General features: G+C 37.7%; 1 pseudogene; it reads left to right on the top strand.

The window, feature by feature from the left end:
• The first annotated feature begins 586 nt into the window (after positions 1–586).
• Positions 587–697, top strand: LOC115522694 (annotated as a pseudogene).
• Positions 698–8,788: the final 8,091 nt, after the last annotated feature.

Genomic DNA, 8,788 nt, shown 5'->3' with positions numbered 1-8,788 from the left:
AAATATAAAGGTGGTTCCAGGGTGCCTGCGTGGCTCAGTCGGTTAAGTGTCCAACTTTGGCTCGGGTCATGATCTCGCAGTTCATGGTTTTGGGCCTTGCATTGGGCTCTGTGCTGACAGCTCAGAGCCTGGAGCCTGCTTCAGATTCTGTGTCTCCCTCTCTCTCTGCCTGTCCCCTTCTCGTGCTCTGTCTTTCTCTCTCTCTCTCAAAATAAGTAAACATAAAAAAAAAAAAACAATAGATGCTTCCAATGGAATGGAGAAGCTAGTACAGGGTGTTTTTTTTTTCCTCCCAGAGATGGCCTCCTTAACAGCCCCTGAGCAATGTTCTCCCTTAAAAGTTTGTTTCTACATAGAAGAAATACTAGGCTATTTCTATAACTTCGTAGAAGATAGCAGTCTTGGACAGAGCTAGATCAATTTTTAAATGAGTCCTAACTGTGTATTGTTACAAAGTATTTGAGGCCACCTTGAAATTATATCAATATCCCTATATTGTATACAAAAATAAAGCATAAAAATAATATGAAAGTATAAAAACAATGATATGCTTTGGCCCAGCAATTCTCATTCCAAATAGATACCCATCACTTCTTGGCCTTTTGGCTAAGATCAAGTGTAGTATCTGTTTTTATCAGTTTAATATCTGACACCTCCTCTATCCAAATAGATACCAAAGAACATCAAGCTACCACTAACAACTGCTATTTATCTTTCTTCCTGGGCCCACGGCTCATATCTCTCAGTCTCCTTTGCAGTTAGGTAGACTCATGTGACTGAATTCTGGGTAAAGAAACATGGGAATAAGTGATGTTCACTACCTCAAGACCTGAGGTACAAGGAAACCTTCCATACAACCCTCTAGGCACCCTCTCTCTCTGTATGTGGCCACTGAAATGTTACATTTATTATATCATTTAGCCTACTTTCACAAATACACACTTTACAACACTGAGAAGGAGCCCAAAGGGATTAGAAAGTAGAAACAAAATGGTTAATTTTTACTGATGTGATATTCTATATAGAACATCCAAGAGAACTGACCAATTATTCGAAACCATGGTAGAGCTCAGGTATACTGCTGAAAATGAGACTAATATTCAAAATTCATTTATGTTAAAACTATATTCAAGCATCAAACTATAAAATGAAATAAAAAAGGTACTGTTTATAATATCAATAAACCTCTATGGCAATCAATACTAAATCTAATAAAAGATGTAAGAGAAAGCTTTATATGAAGAAATGTTAGAAAAGATTATTGAAATAATTAAGAAAATATGTGTGTTAAGGTTCCTCAAAGAAAAAGTACTGATAGGATATCTATAGGTATAGATACACATATGAATATAGGTAGATATAAAATATTATATTATATTATATATTGCATATTATATGTGTGTTTATTTTCTTACATTTCTGTAGATTAGCACAAATACAGGTCTCACTAGGCTAAAATCAAAGTGTCAGCAGGGTGGTATTCATATCTATGGGCTTTAGAGGTATAATTTCCTTGCCCTTTCCGGCTTCTGGAGACTGCTGGCATTCCTGGCTGATGGCCTTATTCCTCCATCTTGAAAGCCAAGAATATTGCATGTATCTTCCCAATCTCCTCTATCACATCTTTCTCTCATGCTAATCGCAGCTGGGAAAGCTTCTCCCCTTTTAAGATCTAGGCATTAGATTGAGCCCATCTAGATAATCCAGAATAATCTCTACATATCAAAGCTTTAATTTAATCATATCTGCCAAGTTCCTTTGTCATGCAAAGTAACATATTCATAGGTTCCAGGGATCCGGATGTGAATATCTTTGGGGAGGAGTTTTTCTGACTGCCATACCACTTATCAAATTTTAAGTTATATTATATCAAACACTGTGGTACTGGTATAAGTCTACAAGGTTAGAGACCTACAAAAAAAATCATGTGTATTTAGAAGTAGGCTTTTTTTTTTAAGTTTAGTTATTTATTTTGAGAGAGACAGAGCATGAGCAGGGGAGGGACAGAGAGAGAAGGAGAGAGAGAGAGAGAGAGAGAGGAGAGAGAGAGAGAGAGAGAATCACAAGCAGGTTCTACACTCAAACTCACGAACCATGAGACCATGACCTGAGTGCAGATCAAGAGTAGTATGCTTAACTGACTCAACCACCCAAGCACCCCTCATATGTGCTTTTTATTTTTTTATTATTTTTTATTTCATTATTATTTTTTTAAATTTAAATCCAAGTTAGTTAATACATAGTGTAATACTGACTTCAGGAATAAAATTCAGTGATTCATCACTTACATATAATTTCCAGTGCTCATCCCAACAAGTATCCTCCTTAATGCCCCTCACCCATTTAACTCATCCCCACATCCAACACCCAACCCAAAAATCCTGTTTGTTCTCTGCATTTAATATTCTTTTAAGGTTTGTCCCCTGCTCTGTTTTTATATTATTTTTGCTTCCCTTCCCTTATGTTCATCTGTTTTGTATCTTAAATATGAGTGAAATAATGTGATATTTGTCTTTCTCTGACTTATTTCAATTAGCATGATATACTCTAGTATCATCCACATTGTTGCAAGTGGAAAATTTCATTCTTTTTGATCACTAATATTCCATTGTATATATATACCACATCTTCTTTATTCATTCATCAGTTGATGGACATTTGGGCTCTTTCCAAAATTTGGCTATTGTCCGTTGTGCTACTATAAATACAGGAGTGCATGTGCCTCTTCGAATCAGCACTCCTGTATCCTTTGGATAAATACCCTAGTAGTGCATTGCTGGGTCATATGGACATTCTATTTTTAATTTTTTGAGGAACATCCATACTGTTTTCCAGAGTGGCAGCACCAGTCGCATTCCCACCAGCAGCGCAAAAGTGTTCCTTTTTCTCCAGGTCCTTGCCAACATCTGTTGTTGCTTGAGTTGTTAATTTTAGCCATTCTGACAAGTGTGAGGTGATATCTCATTGTGGCTTTGGTTTGTATTTCCCTGATGATGGGTAATGATGAACATTTTTCATGTGTCTGTTAACCATTTGAATGCCTCTTTCAGACAAGTGTCTATTCATGTCTTTTGCACATTTCTTCACCGGATTATTTGTTTCTTTGCTTGTTGAATTTAGTAAATTCTTTATAAATTTTGGATACTTTTATCTGATATGTCATTTGCAAATATCTTCTCCCATACCATTGGTTGCTTTTTAATTTCACTAATTGTTTCCTTGACTATGTGGAAGCTTTTTCTCTTGATGAGGTCCCAATAGTTCACTTTGTTTTTGTTTCTGTTGCCTCCAGAGACATGTGAGTAAGAAGTTGCTGCAGCTGAGGTCAAAGAGTTGTTGCCTGTTTTCCTCCTTTAGGATTTTGATGGCCTCCTGTCATTCACCCACTTTGAGTTTATTTTTGTGTTTGGTGTAAGAAAGTGGTCCAAGTTCATTTTTCTGCAGGTCGCTGTCCAATTTTCCCAGCATCATTTGCTGAAGAGACTGTCTTTTTCCCTTGCATATTCTTCCTGCTTTGTCAAGGATTAGTTGGCCATACGTTCAGGTGTCCATTTCCAGGTTCTCTATTATGTTCCATTGATCTGAGTGTCTGTTCTTGTGCCAGTACCATACTGTCTTGATGATTACAGTTTTGTAGTATAGCTTGAAGTCTGGGATTGTGATGCCTCCAGCTTTGGTTTTCTTTTTCAGGATTGCTTTGGCTATTTTGTGGTTTTTTCTGGTTCCATACAAATTTTAGGATTGTTTGTTCTAGCTCTGTGAAGAATGCTGGTATTATTTTGATAGCGATTGCATTGAATATGTAGACTGTTTGGGGTAGCATTGACATTTTAACAATATTCGTTCTTCCAATCCATGAGTGTGGAATATTTTTCCATTTTTTTGTGTCTTCTTCAATTTCTTTCATAGCTTTCTATAGTTTTAAGTGTATAGATTATTCATCTCTTTGGTTAGGTTTATTCCTAAATATTTTATGGTTTTTGGTGCAGTTATGGAATCGATTCCTTGGTTTCTCTTTCTGCTGTTTCAATATTTGTGTATAGAAATGCAACCCATTTCTGTATGTTGATTTTATATCCTGTGACATTGCCAAATTCATGGATCAGTTCTAGCAGTTTTTTGCTGGAATCTTGGATTTTCCATATAGAGTATCATGTCATCTGTGAAGTGTGAAAGTTTGACTTCCTTCTTGCTGATTTGGATGCTGTTTCTTTCTTTCTTTCTTTTTTTTTTTAATATTTAAAAAAAATTTTTTTAACGTTTATTTATTTTTGAGACAGAGAGAGACAGAGCATGAACGGGGGAGGGGCAGAGAGAGAGGGAGACACAGAATCGGAAGCAGGCTCCAGGCTCTGAGCCATCAGCCCAGAGCCCGACGCGGGGCTCAAACTCCCGGACCGCGAGATCGTGACCTGGCTGAAGTCGGACGCTTAAGCGACTGAGCCACCCAGGCGCCCCAGGATGCTGTTTGTTTCTTTGTGTTGTCTGATTGCTAAGGCTAGGACTTCCCAAACTATGTTAAATAACAGTGGTGAGAAAGGACATCCTCATGCATTCCTGACAGGGGAAAATTCTCAGTTTTTCTCCATTGAGGATGATATTAGCAGTGGGTCTTTCATATATAGCCTTTATGATTTTGAGGTATGATCCTTCTATCCCTACTTTCTTGAGGGTTTTTATCAATAAAGAATGCTGTATTGTGTCAAATGCTTTTTCTGCATCTATTGAGAGGATCATGTGGCTCTTATTCTTTCTTTTATTAATGTGATGTATCACATTGATGGATTTGCAGATATTGAACCAGCCCTGAATTACAGCAATAAATCCCATTTAATCATGGTAAATAATTCTTTTAATGTATTGTTGGTTCCAGTTTGTTAGTATCTTGTTGAGAATTTTTGCATCCATGTTCTTCAGGGAAATTGGTTGGTAGTTCTCCATTTTCATGGGGTCTCTGTCTGCTTTTGGAATCAATGTAATGCTGGCCTCATAAAATGAGTTTGTAAGTTTTCATTCCATTTCTATTTTTTTGGAACAGCTTCAAAAGAATAGGTGTTAATACTTTTAAATGTTTGGTAGATTTCCCCAGGAAAGCCATCCCTGGACTCTTGTTTGTTGGAAGATTTTTGATTACTGATTCAATTTCTTTACTGGTTATGTGTCTGTTCAAATTTTCCTTTTTTTCCTGCTTCAGTTTTGATACTTTATATGTTTCTAGAATTTGTCTGTTTCTTCCAGACTGCCCAGTTTTTTGGCATATAATTGCTCATAATGTTATCTTATTATTATTTGTGTTTCTGTGGTGTTGGTTATATTCTCGCCTCTTTTACTCATGATTTTATTTATTTAGGTCCATTCCTTTTTCTTTTTGATCAGTCTGGCTAGGGGTTTATAAATTTGTTAATTCTTTCAAAGAAACAATTCCAGGTTTAATTGATTTGTTATACTGTTTTTATTTTGATATCATTTATTTCTGCTCTAATTTTTATTATTTCCCATCTTCTGCTGGTTTGGGGCTTTATTTGCTGTTCTTTTTCCAGCCATTTTAGGTGTTAGGTTAGGTTGCATGCTTGAGGCCTTTCTCCCTTCTTTGGAAAGGCCTGGATTGCTATATACTTCCCTCTTATAACTACCAAAGGTTTTGGGCTGTTGTGTTTTCATTTTCATGGTTTCCGTGTACTTTTTAACTTCCTCTTTAATTTCTTGGTTAACCCGTTCATTCTTCAGTAGGATGTTCTTTAATCTCCAAGTATTTGTGGTCTTTCCAAATTTTTTCTTGTGGTTGATTTTGAGTTTCATAGCGTTGTGGCCTGAAAATATGCAAGGTATGATCTTGATCTTTTTGTCTTGTTGAGGGCTGATTTGTGAATCTGTATGTATTCTATTCTGGAGAATGTTCCATGTGCACTTGAGAAGAATGTGTATTCTGCTGCTTTAGGATGAAATGTTCTGAATATACCTGTTAAGTCCATCCAGTTCAGTGTGTCATTCAAAGTATGGCTACTCCAGCTTTCTTTTGATGACCATTAGCATCACAGATTGTTCTCCGTCCCCTTACTTTCAAAATGCAGGTGTCTTTAGGTCTAAAATGAGTCTCTTGTGGGACCCCTGGGTGGCTCAATCAGTTAAGCATCCAACTTTAGCTCAGGTCGGGATCTCACAGTTCATTGGTCCAAGCCCTGCATCCGGCTCTGTGCTGACAGCTAAATCTGGAGTTTGCTTGTTTCAGATTCTGTGTCTCCCTCTCTCTCTGCTCCTCCCCAATTCATGCTCTCTCTCTCTCTCTCTCTCTCTCTCAAAAATAAATATACATTAAAATATTTTTTTTAAATGAGTCTCTTGTAAGCAGCATATAGATGGGTCTTGTTTTCTATCCATTCTGATACTCTGTGTCTTTTGATTGGACTGTTTAATCCATTGACATTTAGAGTGAGCACTGAAAGGTATGAATTTAGTGCCATTTTGTTGCCTGTTGAGTTTGTGTTTTTGGTGATGTTCTGATCCTTTCTAGTCTTTGTTGCTTTTGGTCTTCTTTGTTTTGTTTTGTCTTTTCTCCATTCAGAGTCCCCCTTAAAATTTCTTGCAGGGCTGGTTTAGTGGTCATGAACTTCTTTAGTTTTTGTCTGGAAACTCTTTATCTCTCCTTCTATTTTGAATGACAGCCTTGCTGGATAAAGAATTCCTGGTTGCATATTTTCTGATTCAACACATTGAATGTATCCTGCCACTCTTTTCTGGGCTGCCAAGTTTCTGTGGATAGGTCTGCTGCAAACCTGATCTGTCTTCCCTTATAGGTTAAGGACTTTTTTTTCCATTGCTGTTTTCATAATTCTTTCCTTGTCTGTGTATTTTGTGAATTTGACTATGATATGCCTTGGTGATGGTTAGTTCTTATTGAATCTAATTGGTGTTCTCTGTGCTTCTTGGATTTTGATATCTGTGTATTTCCCCACATTAGGGAGGTTTTCTGCTAAAATTTGCTCACATAAACCTTCTTACCCTTTAGTCTCTCTCTTCATCTGATATTCAGATGAATATTTTAAGAAGTTACTGAGTTCTCTAAGTCTTGTATGATGATATTTTCCCTTTGCTTCCCTCTTTTTTTCTGCTTCATTATTCTCTATAATTTTGTCTTCTATATCACTGATTCTCTGCTCTGCTTTGGCCATCCTTGCTGTCATGGCATCCATTCAAGACTGCATCTCAGTTGCAGCATTTTTAATTTCATTCTGACTAGATTTTACTTCTTTTATCTCTGCAGCAAGGAATTCTATGCTTTTTTCAACGTCAGGTAGTATTCTTATTATCATGGTTCTAAATTCTAGTTCAGACATCTTGCTTATATCTGTGCTAATTAAGCCCCTAGTTGTCATTGCTTTACATTCTTCATTTTGGGGTGAATCCCCTCATTTTGTCACTTTGGAGGAAAAATAAAATAAAATAATAAATTAAAAACTAAACAAAAATTCAAATAAGAGAAGCTAGATCCTAGGGATGTTTTGCTCTGCTTGTTGAAAGAAGCTTGATAGAATAGAGGGGGAAAAGGCAAAGAAAAGAAAAAAAGTAAGAAAAAATTTAAAAATTTAAAAAATATTAATAAAATAGAATAAAATGAAATAGAATGAAATAGAATGAAAATTTTTAAAACAAAAAATTAAGTCAAAAAATAAAAGAAAAATAAAATTTTCTCTTTCTGTATCCAATAAAGAAGATAAAACAATTTAAGCAAAAATAGAAGCAAAGAAAATGAACAAATAAATGAACCAGCAAACAGAATAAAATCCAAATGAAGTTACATCCACTTTCCCCTAAAACTCAGACTCTGAAACGCTGTATAAGTCATACACTAAGCAGATGGAGTGACTTGTGTTGGTCTTTTAGGGGATGTGCTTGGAGGGTGTAGTTGGGCGGGGCTTGGTGTAACGGCTCTGTTCTCCACTAGGTGGCACTGCTTAGCTTACTGCGGTGGATCAGTGTGGGTGCACATAGAGGTGGAAATGGCTTCACCCAGATCCCTAGTCTCTAGCACAGGAACTTCATGCTCTCACTGACCTGCAATCAAACACCCTTCCTTTGTCTCAGGCCTCTGTCCACCGTCCACTCTCCACCTTTACTCTGTCCATGTCCAAGCTTGCCAGACAGCAGCTGCCTCCAGAGTTTGATCTCATATGGGGTTGTTTTTCAAAACCCCATGATTCAGAGACCCTTGCAGCTTGGACCTGCACTGCTCTCTGGGGGAGAGTCTCACTGAGCAATGGCTGGGTGCTGGATTGCCCAGAAAACATTCATGTGATTGTGCAGTGGCAGAGGTTCAGAGATTATGGCTAATCATAACACAGAGCCAGAGCCAGAGCCAGGTTTCACTGCATCCTGGGATCTTTGTCCCAATATCAGCAAACATGGCTGCTCTCTGGGGTCTGCCAGGACCTTTGCCTGTGGGAAGACTGTATGGCTTCTACCAAATGCACTCCAAGCAGGGGAACTTCTTCTCTCCATGTGGCACACAGACCCCTCAGACTCTGCTCCCTGCTCCTGGGGATTCGTCCTACTTCCTCACCAGAGCAATACCAGGCACTGAGCTCCGGGACTTCAGACTCTGCCCTCCACTGTTTATAGAATCCTGTGGTATTGAAACCCTCCCCTTTCTTACCATCAATGGTTTGGAGGAACAGATTCCTTGTTCTGTCCCCTGCCAGTGTTTTCACTCTTTCTCTTTCTCTCCAGCAACTTTAAGGGGAATGCTTTTCTTGCATGATCCAGATGTGCCGCACTCTCCCCCTCTCTGTTT

This window comes from Lynx canadensis, chromosome C1 (assembly GCF_007474595.2).
Source record: "Lynx canadensis isolate LIC74 chromosome C1, mLynCan4.pri.v2, whole genome shotgun sequence".
In the NCBI taxonomy this organism is placed as follows: Eukaryota; Metazoa; Chordata; class Mammalia; order Carnivora; family Felidae; genus Lynx; species Lynx canadensis.
The sequence above is the reverse complement of the archived record's forward strand: the minus strand, read 5'-3'. Positions and strand labels throughout refer to the sequence as shown.